Source organism: Mirounga angustirostris, unplaced genomic scaffold, assembly GCF_029215605.1.
Source record: "Mirounga angustirostris isolate CCGP_5_RB_7025 unplaced genomic scaffold, mMirAng1.0.hap1 SCAF_17, whole genome shotgun sequence".
Taxonomy (NCBI): Eukaryota; Metazoa; Chordata; class Mammalia; order Carnivora; family Phocidae; genus Mirounga; species Mirounga angustirostris.
Genome location: NW_026991725.1, coordinates 25,469,627 through 25,488,998, shown reverse-complemented (window position 1 = coordinate 25,488,998; position 19,372 = coordinate 25,469,627). Strand labels below are relative to the sequence as shown.

Sequence of the window (19,372 nt, the reverse complement as noted above, 5' to 3'; positions counted from 1 at the left end):
AGGGGGTTTGGGTGGTCAGCCCACCCCCCCTTCTGTCCCGGAGCTGCTGTCCAAGGCCAGCAGGCTAATCTCAGCCTCCTGGATCCCCCACTCTAGCTGGGGGCCGGGTGGTTTGGGGGACGTCCCAAGAGCTGGTCCTTTGGTCAAGCAGTTCTGTAATCTGTCACTTTTCTAGGCAGGTCCGGAGCTGGCCTTCGGGACACCGAAGAGGATGCCTCTCCTAGATGGGCCCTGGCTAGGCTGCTGGGGGAGCCATGTCCTGTGGCACTGCAGAAAAAGAAAAGACAGGTGAGTGGGCACCAAGGAGCAGGTACATGGGCATTCCCCGTGGAGCTCCCCAACCTGGGCGGCCGGAGATTTTCCCGTGGCACCCGGCTGAGCAGACAGCTGGCACCATGCCTGGCTGGCAGAGACAGCCTGGGAGCAGGGCCCAGACACTGCTGGGGGTGGCAGGCTAGCACAGCCCGGCTGGGGAGACGAGCAGAGGGCCCAGAGCCACAAAGGGCCTCTCACCCACAGTCCTGAGGGGAAAGGTCAGGGTCTGCCACCCCAGAGGATCCTTGTAGCAGAGGCAGGCTGCTGGCCCTCCTCCCCGCAGTGTGGGTTACCTGAGGTCAAGATGCAAAGAACCAAGTGCTTGAGGGGAGGAGGAGGGAGGGGGAGGAAAAGCCGCTTCCCTAAAGCATTGGCACTTCTCAGAAAAATGACTCTTAGGCCAGGTGGCCCTTCTTACACCACTTCCCCCCAAAATCCAAGCCCCAGCACCCCAAATGGGTTTGTCCCACAGGCCCAGGGAGGAGGCCCGCTGCCATACACACAAATGGGGAAATGGGAACCCAGGACTCCTGGGTGTCACCTCCGATGCTTACCAGCATAATGGGCCACCGGTGGGCAGGGCGTCAGGAGGGCAGGGACTGCCCAGGGTGGAAGCCTCCTACCCCCAGGGAATGAAGTGGTAGGGGCACTGATGAACTCAAAGTTCACCCACATAGGGGCGCCTGGGGGGCCCAGTCGGTTAAGCGTCTGCCTTGGGCTCAGGTCATGATCTCAGGGTCCTGGGATCGAGCCCCACGTCAGGCTCCCTGCTCATCGTCAGGCTCCCAGCTCAGCGGGGAGCCTGCTTCTTCCTCTGCCCCTCCCCCAGCTTGTGCTTTCTCTCTCTCTCTCAAATAAATAAAAATCTTTAAAAAGAAAAAAAAAGTTCACCCACATACTCTGTCTGCAGAAGCCACATCCCTGGACGGGGGGTGGGAGGTGGGCACAAGATGAAGGACCAGATGCCCACCTCCAACAGTGTGAACACAGATCCATACCCTGTTTGAACAGCTGGGACCAGAGGACATGCACTGATAACACCACGGGACAGAGAGAGACAGAGATGAACCCAGAGATCCCACGACACAGTGAGACAGGCGGCAGTGAGAGCAAAGAGAGCAGGAAAAAGAGAAGCATCCACAAGAGGATGCTTCAGATCAAATCCACTTGGGGTATAGGATATCCATACACAAATACATGTGCGTGGATATATTTATATATGAATACATAATCACATATATATGACATATATATGGCATTATATATATGTGAAAAACCTTTATGAAAAACCGAAACAAAAGAGACAGACAAAAAGAAACACAGCCATTTAAAACCACAATGAGGGGCGCCTGGGTGGCTCAGTCGTTAAGTGGCTGCCTTCGGCTCAGGGCATGATCCCAGGGTCCTGGGATCGAGCCCCGCATCGGGCTCCCTGCTCAGCAGAGAGCCTGCTTCCCCCTTTCCCTCTGCCTGCCGCTCTGCCTACTTGTGCTATCTCTCTGTCAAATAATAAATTTTTTTAAAAATCTAAAAAAATTAAAATTAAAATAAATAAATAAATAAAACCACAGTGAGATACCACTTCATATCCACCAAGGTGGCTATAATCCAAAAGACTAATAACAAGTGTTGGCGAGGATGTGGAGAAATTGGAACCCTCATCCATGGCTAGAGGGAATATAAAATAGGCCAGCTGTTTTGGGCAACAGTGTGGCAGTTCCTCAAAAAGTTAAACAGTTACCCTATGATCCAGCCTGTTCCCTTCCTAGGTATCTACCCAAGAGATATGAAAACAAGTTCACACAAAAACTTGTACACGGATGTTCATACCAGTGTTACTCATAATGGCCAAAAAGTAGAACCAACCCAAATGTCGATCAACTAATGGATAAATAGAATGTTGAGCAGCCATATGGAAGCTTATTCTGTCATAGAAAGGAATGAAGTACCGATATATACTACTACAACATGGATACACCTTAAAAACCTTACGCTAGTTCTAGAAGGCCACATACTGATAATTCCATTTATATGAAATGTCCAGAGTAGGCAAATCTATAAAGACAGAGAGTAGGCTGCGGTTACCAGGGGCTAGGAGGTGGGTCTGAGGGAAATGGGAGGTGACTGCTGATAGCTATGGGGGCTCTTTTGGAGTGCTGACAATTTTCTAAAATGGATCGTGGGAACAGCCACATAGGCCGTGAGTATACGAAAACCACTGAATTGTACACTTTAGTGGGTGAATTTTATGGTATTTGAATTACATCTCAATAAAGCTGTTAAAAAGAAGAAAGGAGAGGGGCGCCTGGGTGGCTCAGATGGTTAAGCGTCTGCCTTCGGCTCAGGTCATGATCCCAGGGTCCTGGGATCGAGTCCCGCATCGGGCTCCCTGCTAGGCGGGGAGCCTGCTTCTCCCTCTGCCTCTGCCTCTCTCTCTCTGACTCTCATGAATAAATAAATAAAAAAGAAAGAAGAAGAAATGAGGGATGCCTGGCTGGCTCCATCAGTAGAGCATGCAACTCTTGATGTCGGGGTCAGGAGTTTGAGCCCCATGTTGGGGGTAGAGTTTACTTAAAAATAAAAAAACAAATATAAAAAAAGAAGAAAGGAAGGGAAAAGGAAAGAGGAAAAAGGAAAAAATAGGGCCCTGAAGACCCAAACTAAGGACTGCCTCCATGTCCAACCCCTAATCCCCCCCCTCCCCCTCCCAAGCTCAGGCTGTACCAGGTCCTAAGCACCAGGCTCCAGGCTCCAACCTGGAGTCCAGGGTATGTGCACACGGCCAGCGTTGGGCCAAGCACCATGCCCAGGATGGAGGAGTTCCTGCCAAGGCCACTGTGGACAAGGCCAGGACTTCTGCGCCCAGCTGGGCCAGGCTGAGGGAGGGGGAGGCGGGGACAGGTACTTGCTAGGGAGGGGGCAGCTCCCCCAGGAGTGAAATCTGGACCTTGTTAATGACCATGATTTTTACTGGTACTAATTATGACAACCATAAGGCCTCTCTCCTTACTCCTGAATGAGGTGCCCCCTTCCCTCCCCAGGCCCCTGCTGATTCCCTCCCAGGCTGAGAAGGCTGACGTCGGAGGAACAGGGGCCCCACCCATTGGGCCAGCTGCCACCCCAGCCCCCCACACCCCTGTGGGGCCCCACACAACGGGAACTCTCGAGCTGAGGGAGCCAGGCAAGGAAAGGAGGGGTTGGCTGAGCCTCATCAGCGCTGACAGACAAACACACACACACAGACTCTCTCTCCCTCTCTCTCTCTCTCTCAGAGACCCACACACATAGGTCTATGGAAAGCGTGTGGGGGGGGGGGGGCCAAGAGCATGTTCGTGTGCCCGTGAGGAGAGGGGACCTGGAGATACCATCTCTCCACACCTGGGCTTCATCACACAATGAATACGTCCTGGGGCTTGTGTGCACGGCCCCAGGACACAGCTCCCCACAGACACACAACCTGGCCCTCCACAGCCAGGCTGGCCTTTGTATCTGCCTCCCTGGGGGCCCAGCCCCCAACACACACACTCAGGTGCACCCGCTGACAAATACTCAGGTGGGTTCACATCCATACAGGGGCCTGCCTCCCTGAGGAAAGGCCTAGGAGGCTGAGGCCCAAAAGCCATTCACTCCAGACCCCAGGCATCCTGACCCAGCTTTTAGGGGTGGAGGGTGGATTCAGTCAGTCCAATCTGGACCCTCTGCCTCCCACCCTTGCCTCCAGAGGAGAGAGAAATATAGCCACCTTAATGCCTCAACTCTGCCCGTGAGGAGTTAGGCATTGGACCAAGCTTCAAACCGCCCCCACCACCACCACCAAATCCACACGCCAGGGAGAGACTGAAAGGCCTCCCCAAACCCATCAGAGCCTCACTATCCCTAACCCAGCTCAGCCTGCAAACTCTGGTACAGAGTTACTCAGCTCCCGGGGGAGGGCCTTGAGCCATGGGAGGAGGTAAAGGTCACAGAAATGGGCCAAGAGCCAGGCTGGTCAGGGAAGAGGGATGGGCGAGGGCAGGGACGATGGGGCAGGGGCAAAGAGCACAGGCCCTGCCTCATCCCTCCAGAGCCATGACCCTTGGGGTAGCACGTGGGCCCCAGCTCCCTGCACCCAGGGGGAGAGAAGATGCGGTCAGAGAATCAAAACCAGCACCAAAGAAAAGGAAAACAAACTACCCACATCCAACCTCCACCCTATGCCCGCCAGCTTCACTGCCCATGGGTACCCTCCCTCAAGGGAAAGAAAACCACAGGCCCATGCCTCCAATACGCTGAGCCTCGCCTGGGCACAGGAGAAGGGGCTGGGGGCTGGAGTGCCGGCCACCAACCACACACCCAGCCCACGGTGGCGTCCCTCACTCCCAAAAGGTGCCAGGATACCTTCCCTGCTGCCAGGCGTCCCCAGCTGCCCAGTCCTTACCTCCCCAGACTCACACCCCCAGAGAAGACGAGCTGGCTGAGCCATGAAGGTGGTAGAGAGAATAAGAGGTTTGAAGGGTCAAATCTCAGCTCTGCCACTCTGGGTGACCTTATGCATGTCACTTAACCTCTCGAAGCATCTGTTTACTCACTTGTGAGCTGCTCCCCCGCAACAACTGGGGGTGTGGTTTCAGATGGACAAGTCTGGAAAGCACTGTAGCACAGCACTGGGCACGCAGGAGGTGCTGGGCCATAGGCCCCTGTCCCCACACCTCTCCCCACCACCCGTGCCTCCCGGGGCCACGTGTCTGCTCTCCCTTCCCTCTCCCCAGCCAGGGCTAGCGTCTGTGGACAGGCCCCGGACAGAGAATTACCCATTTTCCAGGGTCTGCTTCCCCCCAGACTGAGGAGAGGGATGTGGGTGAGGGATATTCGGGTGTGGGTGGAGGCCCAACCACAACCCTTTCTCAAATTCCCTTCTTTCATTTCACAAACCAAAAAAGGGAAACCTTTGGATTTGGGGAGGGGAGGAGGGGAAGAGAAATAGACTATTTCCTTTCCTATCCCCAGAGAAGAGGAGCCAGGGGTCCCCAGATCCCGCTGGTCCAGCCTCCCTCCTTCATTCACTCCCTCCTCTCAGCTCCCCAGGCTTCCCCTCCAACAGTGGCTCCCAAGGAACAGAAGTCAGGCAGTCCAGGAGGGGCTGACAGACGGCGATCAGGACTGGGGGGCTTAAAAGAAGGGGAGACAGGGACTTTCCTAAGCATTCTAGACAGTCAGTGAATCATATAGGCAAATGACACCCAAAGCTCAGCTCAACTTGGGTGGGGGGCAAGGGGACACAGAACATGAGCCCTGGTGAAAACAAAGACCTGCCCCTTTGGACCCCCCACCCTACCAGGAGCTGGCAAGGCAGGACAGGGCGGGACGGGGCAGATTTCAAACCAGAACAGTGGGCTGGAACTATTTATAAACTTTCCAGGAAAACACACACACACACACACACACAGAGCCACAATTCTCCCCTCCTCCAAGTTCTTCAGATCTTCAGCAAGGTTTGGGGAGCAGTGATGACCACTATTCCCTTTCCGTTTTCCAAAGGTTCCTCTGGCCAAGGCTTTCAGCCCTCTCATCCCCCACAAGCCCACAATCTGGCCACTCTGGTCCTCTGTTTATCTTTTGCTCACCAGGGTCCCAGCTGCAGGGGGCCAGCAAGGCCAGCCCCACTTGGAAAGAGATCAGCAGCCCAAGAGGGCCTGAGTAGGATCACCTGGGCTCTGCTAGAACAGGTGCAGGGCACCTCTTCTCTACCAGACCCTTGGGACCCCAGGCCTGCCTCACTGGAGCTAGGACTTGTTTGAAAACCTGCCCCAAACCTGCACATGCCCTGAGCACATCCTCAGACGGGGTTCGGGGAAGGCTCAAGTCCAGCATCTTCCTCGGGATGCTGCCACTGCCCAAGTGCCTCCAGAGGCCGCACTCAGCCCCAGAAGAGTGCGTCTGATGTCTCCTCACTCGGCGCCCCGCCTGGCCCAAGGTTCTGCCCCAGCTACACAGGGCCACCTGACCTGCACATGCCACAGGCTCAGCAGCAACTGAATACCAAGCAGAAAGGGCAACTGGAAAAGCCCAAGCCCAGGACAGGCCAGGTGCTGGGGGGAGGAAATGCTCATCTCTGAGGGCATAGAGGTGCCTCCAACTCCGCATCCCCAGGGACTGCACCCCAGAGCCCCCTGGGAGCTGTGCTCAGGACCTCCGAGGCTCAGGGTGGCTGAGGCGCCACCCAGAACCCACTGGGTCTTCTTTCAGAGCAGAGAGTAGGTGAAAGGGCAGGGGGCAGCCCAGGCCTCAAGGAGAGGGAGCAACCTCCGGGGAAGGAAGAAAACAGGAAGAGGAAGAGATGAGCCTGCTGAAGCCACAGCCAGACCACAGGAGTGTGTGGACCAAACAAAGGCACCTCTGTCTGGGGGGGACCAAAGGGGCACAGACAAAGGGGACCCCCCAGCTTGGAAACCACCGTCCTTAGACCCAGCCTGGCACGGGGCTTTCCCCACCCTCACCTTGGCAACTGCCCCCTCACCACTCGTCTGCCCATCCGCCATGCAGGAAGCACAGCTCTCTCACCACGGGAGCACAGAGCAAGGGTGTGGGTGTGCGTGTGCATGCGTGTGTGCATGTGTGTGTGTGTGTCTACGATCCCCCCGCCCATCCCCTCAGCTCTGCCCTACAGCTGAGACTGCCAGATTCTGAATCCCACGACAGACAGTCAGCAGGACAGTGTACTACCAGTCCCCTCCCAGCACCCCTCCCTGGGGACCCAGACTGCAGGGAAGCTGGAAACGCCCCCCCCCTCCTGCCTCAGGATATCCTTTTGGCTCTGACCCCAGACCAGGCCTGAGTCAGACTGTACCCCGCCCCACATACCCCCCATTCAGCGACCCCCCCCAGGAATTTCCTCCTCTACACCCGCCTACCAGTTGGGGGTTAGAACTAGGGGGAATCTCTTCTCCTCTCCATCCCTGGCTGAAAAGGGAAGCCCACGAGGGGGTGGGAAGAATGGGTCACAAAGTCTTACGGCCTTCCCCCTAAAGTACAGGGCCTGCACGCCCAGACAGAAGCTAGTACAGGCCATGTGCAGGAGTGAGGATGGTCTGCAGACCACCACTTCCCCACCCCTGAAAACACACACGCAACCTGCCCAGAGCCCCTTCCCACTCCAGCCTGTACCCCAAGAAGTCACAGAAGCTCCCTGAGGAAGGCAGTTTCCATGAGAACACAAGATGGGAGAAGGTTCCAAAGGTAAAAGGAGATTGGGAGCCGAGAGAGGTTCCTCGAACCTCCGTGATCCATCTTTAAGGCAGCACGACCCAGGCTGGAGGGGACAGCGTCTGCACAATCGGCCAGACTCACAGTCAGCCACAGTCAGGCACAGCCAGACGCGGTCACACTCTCCCCAACATTCGGTCTAAGTAGGTGGCTACGACTCCCTCCCACAGACAGAAATCTGGGGGGCCCTGGGAGATCTGGGGCATCAGAGACCACACACACTCAGCCTGAAATAGCCCCCAAGGCAGGCCCCTCAAGTGCCCCCCCACAACTGTGGGTCTGGGGGGAGGAGCAGCTCCCTCCCCACAAGAACCAGGGTAGTGCCCACGGCAGCCATCTCCATGGCAACCAACAACAAACATCCCAGGAACCACAGTGGGACAGGAAGTGACAGGCACGTGACAGGAAGACATTTTTTTTTTCAGTGGGGGGGTTGATAATGATCGTTAGCAGCCCCTGGAGAATCAGCTGTGCCCTAAGCTTCCCCCACTCGGAGCTGGATGGGAGGGGGCAGCCGGGAGGGTGGCCACCCCCTACCGCAGCGTGCAGCGTGCGAGGTGGGTCGCAGGGCTGACGTGCCCTCCCTCCCAGCCTGCCACTCACGGTTCTCCCCCTGGCTCCCCCTCCCCTCCACTTCCTGCCGTGACTAGAGATCAGAGAACTCCCCACCGCAGCTTCCCCTTCTCAAGTCTCGATTCCTGGGGTGGAGGTTTCACCGTGGGCCGAGGGACAGAAGGAAGGAGGGCTGGGGATCTGCGGTAGGACCCAGGGGACAAAGGCTCCGGGGGAGGGGCCGGGAGGGAGCCACTCCTAGGTAGGTGTGTACACAGAGGCACATAGCGAGTGGGTCACAGTGACACACGGGCCCGGCGCAGTGACACGCAGAGACTGCCTGACCTCAAGCAGCTCTGGGGGGAGGGGAGCAGAGCCGCTGGATCCAGCCCGTGCGCCCCACTCCAGCCCTGTCCTGAGCCTCCGGGTTCATCTCAGGCAGCTACTGGCGGCCAGACAGGCGAGATCCCAACTGTACCCAGCCCCCGCCGCCTCTCCCCTGCCTTTTGTGCTGAGGAATCCCCCCTCCCTGCTCCAAGGTGCCCGCCCAGACGAGGGCACCTTGGCGGAAGGTGGGGGGAATGGAACCTCCCTCCACCCCCCTCCCCTTCTCTGCAGATGTCCCAGACTATATTTAGCCCAAACCGGGCGGCCAGCCAGACCCAGACTCCCCACTGGTCGGGAGCTGAGCTCCCAGTTTTTATGCAATTAAAACATTAACAGAGAACCACCCCCATCCACAACCCCCATGCCCCCCAGTCCTCCCAGAGCAGCAGAGCTCAGTTAAGTTAAACAAGGCCAGCCCAGCTCTGCAGCCAGTGAAGGGGGTGGGGGGTCACTGGGCAAACCAATAAACTCATTCCTTTGCCCATCTCTCAGGCCCTGCCCCCACAGGCAGGATTGGGACATCATCCATGAGATCAGGTTGACACTTGGGGGAGCAGGCTTTCCTTGTTCCGGCCGGAAGGGAAAAGCATATCCAGAGGGTTTGGGGGGGGCTGCCTGGTTGCAGAAATTCCACCTGTCATTTGTAGCCCCCTCCATGGCCGGCTCCAGTTACAGGGCTGGGGGCTGGCAACAGGTGCTGGCCAGGCTGGCAGCAGTCTAATCCCCCACCGGCTCCCCAGGGCTGACAGTGGTGCCTGGAGGTCCCGGCAGGGGCCAGGCAGGCAGGATGCTGGGTAGAAGAAGGAGGCATCACTGCCCGGCAGGTGGAGGTGGGGACAGCTCAAGGCCCTTCTGTATGACCTGGCTCAGTGGGTCTGGAGAAGGCAGGGAAACCTGCGTTCTCCAGCACCTAGTTCATTTCCCCATGATGCCAGGCGGGCGGGCTAGAGTGTGGGAGGTCTGTCTGCCTGCTTTTCCTCCTCCTCCTCTCCAAATTCCAGGAACAGGCAAGGGAGGCTCCAGTTGCGGAGAGAGAGGGAGAGCAAGCAGGCGGTCCCAGCTGGGGGGTGGGGGGGTGGGGACTGGAGCGGAGGCATGATCCAGACGAGCAAGAGACACCCACACCCGAGCCAGACGGGGGACAGACACACCAACGCTGACACATTCTCACACTTTGGGCCTGGTCCCCGCACGCCGCCCACCCTGCAGGGACACCCAGACATTCTCAGGCAATCCTGCCAATCCCCAGAACACTCCCTGGACACACGCAGAGATCCAGGCCCTCGCCCCCACCCTCCATCCCCCTACAAACCGTGTGGGCTCTAGACAGCAGCGAGCGTGGAGAGGGGAACAGAGGGAAGAAAGACAGCAGCAGCAGAGGGGATACGCAGCCAAAGCCCCGAGAGCTGGGGTATCAGCTGCCACACTCCTTTCCCAAAACCCAGTAAGTCAAGACAACCCTGGTCGTCTTGCCAGGGACCCTGCCAGCTTCCCACAGTCCCAGAACCACTGCCACCAGAAAGGGGCGTGGGGCACTGGGCAAGTGGAGATTACCACATTCATTCGTCACAGGGATAGGATTACCTTCCCCAGATGCCCACCACCCTAGATCTCAGACACCGCTCCTAAACAGACCTCCAGAAAGGCCCAAACACACCTACCCCTCAGCCCAGCCCAGGTCCGGCCCTGCCCTGCCCTGCCCCAGCCCGTGCTGCCCAAAGGACAGGGAACTGGGCACTGAGGTTCTATACTTTGGAGCAGGCCCCACCCTCATGTGGCACAGTTCTGAGAATTACCCCACTAAAAAACCTAGAGTCTGAGCAAGAAGTGGGTTGGGGGAAAAGGTTCCAGAGAGCAGAGCCAGCTTCTAAGACCAAAGGATTTAGGGAAGGGGAGCTAATTAATTAGGGTCTGGGTCAATGCCCCGAAAACAGACTTGAAGGGCCACTCAGATGGTGTCCTCTCCCCCCCACACCAGACGGGGGTGGCAGGAACCACGTCATGGCACATGTGGGTGACTGTGCCCAGCGGGGGAGGCACAGGGTGATCAGGATGGGGCTGCCCACAGCTAGCTTCCTGCCAGGCTGCCACATGGTTGGGAGTAGGAGGTGGACCAGAGAAGTGTCCGAGAATGGTAGCAGGGGCATTTAGGGTCAAAGGATGGAGATTTAGGGGTTATAGGAGGAAATGGCCTTGATTAAGCCATTCCAAGCCCAGGGTCTTCTCTGAACTGCTACTTCATCTGCACTGCCCTCACCAGTCTGGTGGGGAAATTCCTGCCTTGACCATTTCATGCATGTTCACTCACACCCTCAAAGTCCAAAGCTAAGATCCTCAGCTCCCAAGGGCCTACTGCAGTCTGACCCTAGCGACCGCTCCATCTCAGGACCAACATGGCCCAGACTCCCAAGCAAACTGATGTCCTAGCCCCTCCCAGTGCACTAAAATCTTTCATAGCCGCAAACTCCCTGACCCCCCTCCCCAATTTCCTCCAGCTCCAAATACTCTTTTTCTTGTTCTTACCCCAGACTCATCTCCACCCCCCACGGGGGAAGCCCCAAGGTGCCAAGCCACCTCCACTCCAATCTGGGGCTTCCCCGACCCAGCCTCCCCATCAAGCACAAGGCCCTGGAGGAGAGTTTGGGGCTTGAGCGCACTTTTATAGCAAGACCTGGCATCCTTACTGAATTACTTCCCTAGAACGACCCTGCCCTATGACCACTGCAGCCAGGGAAGGGGACAAGAGACATCCCTGAATCTGCCACCCAGGGAAGTGGAGGAGGGATGGTGGTCAGGAGCAAAAGTGAGGGGGAGTTAGCAGCAGAGGGTGGGGGAGTGGGGGAGTGTTCTCAGGAACAAGTCCCTCTAAGAACATATAAATACCTACAAGTGCACACAGCCCGCAGACAGAAGGCAATCTGGTAAAAGGGGAGGGAGATGGCACCAGGTGAGTGTGGAGGGTACCCCATCATGCCAGCACATGGGCATCCTATCCAAGAGAGGATGGAGAGAGGCAGAGAAATCTCTCCCAAGACTGCCGGGCTTTTCCTGTCTGATTTCCATAGGAGTTGGTCCCCATCCCCAGCCTAGCACACTGGTGGCCTGCCCCCCTTCCCACTGAGCAGCCTGACAATAGGGCAGTGCCCAGAGAAGGGGGGGCACAGCCAAGCTGATTTTTCCAGCGCCCCCCCTTCCACATACACATCTGGCTAGCAGCTTCCCCTCCTTGTGGGTGGCACCAGGTCCCAGACACCCTCAGCAGAGCAAAGACAACCAGTCCATTCCGTCCTCCCCACATCCCAAAAAGCTCCCACAACCCCATGGTAGCACCAGACCCAGAGACCTGCCTCCCCTGACTGCATTGACTCCCGCACCCAATTCAGTCGGCTCCCCTCACTCCACGGGGGACACCAGCTGAGCGGGCCCCGCCCCCCAGCCCGCTGCTCCGGTGGGGGTGGGCCTCCGGGCTGATTCCCCCCAAACCACAGGGCAGCTCAGATAACAGGAGGGAAAGGAGGGGGCTAGTCCGTTGGGCATCCGATCTCTTCCCAAACAGGTTTGAAAGTCTTTTTGTTTTGTTTGTTTTTGAAGGGAAAAGCGAGAGAGTGGGAGTTCCCAGCGGCGGTTCTGCCACAGCTCGGGCGCCGGGGACACGCGCGGCAGACGGCCCCAGATGCCCCACGGCTGCGCGCGAACACTCGGGCGCAGACACACGCACAGACCGGGCTCCCCCACCCTGGGCTCGGCGGCGGCGGGGTAGGAAGCCCAGGAAACCCCGGGTTTCCGTCGGAACCCGCCCGGCACCGGGTCCCCCGTCCGCAGCTCCTATCAGGGGCCGGCCACGGGGCCCCGAAGCCCGCGGGAGCAGGGGGCTCTCCAAAATCCCCGGGGCAGAGGTTACCTCACAGCGGGAGGAAGCAATCCGTCCAGGGAGCACGCGGGCTCGGCGTCTGCCCTGACCCGGCGCCTCGGTGCTGCTAAGCGTCAGGGGTACGGGGTCCCGGGAGAGGAGCCGTCTGGGGGGCCGCGGCTCAGGGGCGCGGGGCGAAGGCAGCGGCCATGGCGAGTCACGTGCGGAGGCTGAAACTTTACCCGGAGCCCCAGACGGGGGGGGGGGCGCGGGGGCGGAGGGTACGGAGCAAGAGGGGAGGCCCTCTCCCCCGGCCCGCCTCCGCCCGCCCACTGACCTATCACCAGCCAGGGGCGGGCCCACAGGGTCACGCCCCCTCTCCTTACCAGACCCAGGGAAGGGCGAGTCTTAAAGGAGACGTGCCTAGCAGAAGGCTGAACCGTGGGAATCTGGGAGAATTCCTTCCCTCTGCCCCAAAAGGAGACTCAGAGCGAGGAGAAGTTCTGCAGAAAGAACGGAAAGAGGGCTCCGTAGAGAAAGGACAGCAGTGTGTGGTGTCGCAATCCCTTGCCCCCAACCACACACACCCACACTCGCAGGGGCACGGATCACACACACACAACACACAGCGCACACACGCCCCACACCTAAATCGGGAAGAGGGCATAATATGGAACTGAATACAGCGACTCTGGCCCTGGCTATCAAGCCCCTGGCTCCCATAGTTATAATCCTCCAGGGATCGATTGGAACTGAGAGCTGTGCGACCTTGAATAAGTCGCTTCCTTTCTCTGAATCTTAATTTTCTCATCTGCAAAAAAGGAAGTGCAAGAGTAGGTAGACCTCCCTCGAGTAAAAACTGCTCTCCTCTTCCCCCAAACACCTCTCCAGCTGTCGCAGGAACTCGGTCCCAACCCAATCCCCAGCATCTCCCCGCCAAGTACCCTTCCCCCGAAAGGGCTGTGGCCCTTGGAGCTTCCAAGAGGCTAGCAGGGGGCGCTCAGGAGCACCCCTCCATATCAGAGGACTCTCAGACTCCAGCTTCTCTCTTCTGGCCCAGGCTGGAGGAGCCAGGAAAGCTCACGTTCTGGTTTTAGGGGGGACAGGATCTGAATCACTCTCCATCTGCAGAGACCCCAGTCCCCAACACAGCCACAGGCAGCCTCCCAGCCTGCCGCTCCGTTTGGAGGGATCACGTCCCCACCTCTAGCAGCCTACTGGGGGATGAAAGCAGAATCACTAAGGGACAACCCCCGCTTCCCTGGTCAGAGAAGTGGCCACAAGTGCCCCCACAGGACTTCCCACTGGAAGGGGAAGTGTCACACTCCCAGGCCTCCACCCCAGTGAGGAGACTCTCAGGCTGACCCGGCTGGCAGAGCTCTCAAAGCCACCGGCCCGACGGGGCCCCCGCTGTACAGACTAGGAACCCGAGGTCGGAGGTCGGGAGCGGACGCGGGGTTCTGCTCGCCATCGCACTGGCTGCACGGCTGGGGGGAGAACTGAGGTATCTGATTGCCTCCCTCCAGCTTTAGCCTTGGTAAGGTAGGACACGCCGGGTCGGCGGGATGCTCTGCTTGAGGTTCCGCACCGGGGAAGGGTGCCCGGGCTTCTCCAAGCCCCTGCCCGCCCTCCAGGCCCGGCTGTCTCTCGCTCTCGTCTGGATTTCCGTCCACCGGTGCGAACCGCCCGCCCAGCCCCTCCCGTCCTGTCCCGTCCAGATCCATCCGCAAACATGCGCTCAGCGGGCAGGAATGCGCCAATGGCTCCCAGATGTGGACGCCGACGCTTAACCCCTTCCCCCCCAGCGCCCCCCCGCCCCCACCAAGCCTTCCAGCCTGAGCCTAACCAGCAGCAGGGGGCGTCACCGGGGGGTGAGAAACCAGCCTGGGAGGGGGCTCAGCGCCAGCCACCCCTAGCCCGCGCAGGCTCTTCCTGCCCCAGATTCTACCAGTATCCCTTCCAGCTAAGGCTAGAGGGGAAGGACCGTGAACACAAAAAGGCAAGTATGCATAAACACAGGTACGCTGCCTCCCGCGAACGGCAGCCTTCCCATACACCCCCCAGCACATAGTCATGTACACCCGTGCACACCGAGATTCAGAGGTGTAAACGCACATGCAGGACACCCATATGTGCACACCCATGTGCACCCTCAGAGCACACATCTGTGCACCCCCACATGCACACGCAGGACACACATGTATCCACATTCTTGAGTAGAACGGAACAAGCTCATATAAGATGCATTTGTGCACACACAAGGTCACGGGGCAGACTCCTGAACGGACATAGAATAGGCCCATGTGCAGATGAAGGAAGAAATTCATGCACCCACACACCCATTCCCCACAGGGGTCCAGACACTCAAGACACCCATAAGAATAAGCGCACAGCCCACAGGCCTTTGGGGCACCTCCCCCCCTCCCCTGCTCAGGGCACCCAGTCCTGCCTGTCCAGTGTCTAGCCCTACCCAGGCTTGACTCCAGGAAACAGGAGAGGTCCCCAGGTGGGACGCGAGGAGTCTTCAATCTGCAGCAGCTGAACTCCAGCTGTGCTGGACCCACAGCAGGGTCCGCACCCCCAACCTGCAGGGACCCTCACACAGAAGGGGAGAAAAGTGCAGGAGGCAGCAGGAGGCAAACAGACCGAGAAAAGCCACAGGCCCAGGGGCTCCTCACTCTTTAAGAAAGACACTCCTTGGGGTGCCTGGGTGGCTCAGTCGTTAGGCATCTGCCTTCAGCTCAGGTCATGATCCCTGGGTCCTGGGATTGAGCCCCGCATCGGGCTCCCTGCTCTGCGGGAAGCCTGCTTCTTCCTCTCCCACTCCCCCTGCTTGTGTTCCCTCTCTCGCTGTGTCTCTCTCTGTCAAATAAATAAATAAATAATTTAAAAAAAAAAAAAAAGAAAGAAAGAAAGACACTCCTTCTTGGGGCCTGCCCTACTCCTCCCGCACACAGAGGGCGATGGGCTGGGGAAGGAGCCCGAGCCACTGTTTTTCCCAAGACAGGGATCCCTCTCCAAACTAGAGGAAACCCTAGAGAGCGCCCAGCAGCCAAAGGAGATACAAAATAGCCCTGAGACGCCCCCCAGGAAGGCCCACACTTCCAGCAAAACAAGGCCTCCCTCTCACAGCCTCTGAGGAACTCCTAAAGAATAGCACTCCTGGTAGGGTGAGGAGAGGATGGAAAGCAGGACCACCTGGATGCGGGCGGGGTGGGAAATGTCTGCTGGAACCTGCCCAGCCCCTCACTCTTCTTCCCCTCCCTGGCTGCCCTCCAGCCCCCTCATCCCAAGGGGAGCTCCTCCTGCAAGCACACTCCTGCCCCACTCCATCTGATTAACACTGTCCTGAAGGGTCATCTGGGGCAGGGATCCTGCTGCCATTGTGCAGATGAGAAGACTGAGGTGCAGAAAGGAAATTGCCTTGCCCAAGGTCACCAGCTTGCCAGCGGCAGAGCTAAGATTCTGACCCACAGTCCCCTCCTCAACCGCCCCACTCCGCTCTGAATCAAACATCTCCACACAGTACCCTGCTGCTTCCTGCGTCCTCCTTCACCCCCTCCATAGAGCACATGGGACAAACACCATCCTTGTGCGAGCGCTGCAGGGTTGTGGGTGGCGCCAGGACATGCCAGAGACAGATCAGAGAAGACACCGGGGGCTACACACATGGCCCCCCTCCAACCCCACCCCAAGCATGGTGCCCACCTGCCCAGCAGGCACGGCCGGGTGACTCAGCTGCATCCGGGGGAGATGCCAGGGCAGTGACTCACCTACCGAGAAGAGCTGAGCCTGGCACCTTGCCAGCCCCAGGACAGAAGTGACTTAGTCACCAAGACTGTAATGCCCAGCAGGCACAGCCCAGGGATTGGGGACAGGGGCAGGCTGCGTCCTCCATGGCTACAGGCGCCCCCTGGCGAAGAACAGGCGTCCCAGGGCCGTGGCTGTGCCCGCCCCTGCCCTCCCCCCCCATCACGGCCCACCCCCAGCTCACCAGGCCCTGTTCCAGTGCAGACAAGTTTTGTGAGACCCCTAGGCTGCCCTGCCCCCCTGCGGCCTGCCCCCTGCCCATCACTCACCACCCACTCTCCCACCAGCCCCACCTCCTCCTGCCACCCAAGTTGTACCCGGGCTATGCGGCTCCTTTAACATGTCCTGGCAGCACCTCCTGCCCCCACAGCCCTTCTCCACCCCCAGCGCACACACATGCACTCACACTTCTGCCAGCCCTGCTTCAGCCAGCAGCTGCTGAAGCTGTTGAACAGGAGGGGAATGGGGGGGGGGTGCGGGGATTGGGTTACCAGAGGCTGATGGGGTGGGCTGTCACCCAATCCCTCCCCAGCTAGTCCTCCCTGGGCACAATCTCCCTCACCCACCTGCTTCCCCCCACCTCTGGCTGGCAGCCTACTGCCCTTTAAGCCCCTCCACCCCCACTCCACCCAAGCTAGAAAATAAATGTTCAAAAGTATTTGTCATGCTAAGGCCAGCCCAGTCTAGGAGAGAAAGGGAGAATAGAGGGAGAGAGACAGAGATGGACAGAGTCATTCCTGCGCTCGGTGCCCCAGCCACAACCCACAACCGCTAGGTGTGTAGTTCTCCGTGTACGTGGAGCTGGAAAGGGACTGAGTAACTCGCCAAGTCCCAGGAGAGTGGGGGGGGGGGCCCAAGGGGAGTCGACAGGCTGAACAACCTCAATCCATTTGCGCTATTGATTTCTCACACACTGCAGCAGGCCTGATGGAGGGGGGGCATGATAAATCAGCCCCCCAGAGACAGAGAGACTGAGTGGAGGAGGGGGAGGGGCTCCTGTGCCGCAATTTGTGGCCCACTGCGCTGGGCTTGGGGGGGAGGGGGTGCGCAACAGAGGACTGGGAGACACGGAGTGGCAGGAGGTGGGGGGGGCATGTTGGGCCCAAGCCTACCTGGAACACCTCCTTCCAGCTGCCTCTGCAGCTGATTGGAAGAAAGAAGGTGGAGGACAGAAGCGCCACCTCTGGCTCCATAGGCAGGGCCCTGAACAACTCCAGGGGGCGCCACTCCCAGCATAGTCCGTGTACAACATGGCGGCCCTGGGGATGAGGCCGAGGCAGGACACTGAATTCTGAGGGACCATAATTCTCCACTGAACTTTCTCCTGAAGTTCAACCAGCCGCCCCTGCCCCCAGGCCTCAGAGGAGACTTCACTTCTGACTTCTGACTGGAAGCCTGTGGTAATCTACCCACTCTTCGGCCTGCTCCCCTCCTTCGTTGGGGGCACTGGCAAACAACCAGAAGGACCTAGGCGGGGCAGGATGGGGGCTCTGGAGATCCTGCAAAACTACATCCTAGTCCTTGGTCTGTCCTCAACTCTTCCTAGGACTGTGGACAAATCCAGGCCCTCTCTGGGTCTCTAAGATGGAAGAAGACCAGATGCCCCTTCCCTAAGGTGTCTCCAAGCCCAGGCTCATCAGCCTGTGAGCCTGTTGGAAGATGCCCAGCACTTTGATTCACACCAGTGGCCACAGGCCACTGAAACAAACCCCAACACTTGACCTCCTTCCAGCCCGGACACAGGCTCTCTCCACACGGTGGAGATTTATAAACAAACCAAGCTGGGGTTTACCAGAGACCCTGCATAAACAGGCAGAGAGGGAAATAGACCAGTAGGGGAGGGAGGCACAACCAGGTGCCGTGAGGGACCCCGACAGGAGAAAATCGGCGCAAGGGGTCTGGGTTGGGGCCCCAGTGCAGACCGAGGACTGGTTGAGTGTCCTAGGGCAAGAGACATCCCCCTGGCTAGGCCTGTCTGCCCCTCTGTAACGGGGAGGGATTGTCTAGGCAGTCCCTAAAGCCCCTTCCGGTTCTAAGTCTAGTAGGACAGAGAGCCCTGAGGGGTCCCCAGGATTCCTCCGCCCAGCCTGGCCCATCTACCTGGGTCAGGACCATCTCTGCAAGGCCCTGCCCCAGCCTGACGCGCCTCTCTGCCCGGTCTGCTGCCCCTCTGGCTCTTCCTCACTCCTCCGCCTGCCTGCTCACCCTCACCTTGGCCAGTCCCTCTGCTGCCCCGTGCTTTTCTGCACGTCCCTCCTGCCAGGGGACAGACCAACTAAAAATAGTCCCTGTAGCCTTTCTCGCCCACAGCTGCCCAAAGAGCAGGAAATGAGGGGGGCAGGGAGGCCCATGTCCTGCTCTCCCCCATAAACTCCCAGCTCCAAACCAAGTCCAGCACTCCAGCCTGGGGATCCTGCCAACTTGGCCATCTCAGGGGCATCCCACACCCCTTCCCTAGGGGGAGGCCTGCCCATAAGTGCCTACAATCCTAGAGCTGTCCCTGCCCTCCAAGAGGAGGAGAGAGGAGGCAAGCAGTCTAGAGGGAAACCTTCCCAATTTCTGACAAATCAGTGCCAACCACATTGTGGGCACTGAGAGGGCAGGGCCTGGCTCCACTGACTGGTCTTTTAAGGGCAGAGGGAATTGGCATGGGGAAGTTTGTGCTGGTTTCCTTCATCCTGGCCCAGCTGGAGAGAAGACAAAATAGTGCCCTAGCCTCAATGATGCTAATCCCCTGTTCCCCAAAATGTGTGGGTACAGACATAGGGGTTTCAATGGCCACCCCCAGATACCATGGGGAAAAAAAGCTAAAAAGAAGAGCAGAAGATCTTGGCTGTCCAAGATCCTTGGCTGGAGGCGAGAACAGGCCATGCCTACCAGGCAGGACATGTGCTGCCCCCAAGCTGAGTTAGAGGCGAGAAGGGAGGAGCCGGGGTGCTGCGCACAGGGGCTGTGGCACCCCACCCCTATCCCACCTGGGATTCTTGACGCCTCCCAGCCCAGGGAGAAGGCCCTCCCCACACAGGAGGAAGGAAACCAGCTTAGGGACTCTCTGGAGGCCTGCAGGGCAGCCCTGCACCAGGAGGCAGGCGGGAAACCCAGGAGTCCTGGCGCCCAGCCCAGAGAGTGAGTGAGAGAAATACCTTGGAGGGGAGGAAATGGCCCACAGTGAGGCAGACACACGGTGCCCCCAGCAGCTCCCAGATGTGACCCGTA

General features: G+C 58.7%; 1 protein-coding gene across 1 annotated transcript in view; it reads right to left on the bottom strand.

Annotated features, from left to right (window-relative positions):
- Positions 1-136: 136 nt before the first annotated feature.
- The window catches only part of CDC6 (cell division cycle 6), a 39,453-nt gene continuing 20,217 nt past the window's right edge, over positions 137-19,372 (bottom strand). The window contains exon 12 of the mRNA XM_045888952.3: positions 137-267. The gene's annotated coding sequence lies outside the window, so the exon portion shown is untranslated. The remainder of the gene's footprint in view (positions 268-19,372) is intronic.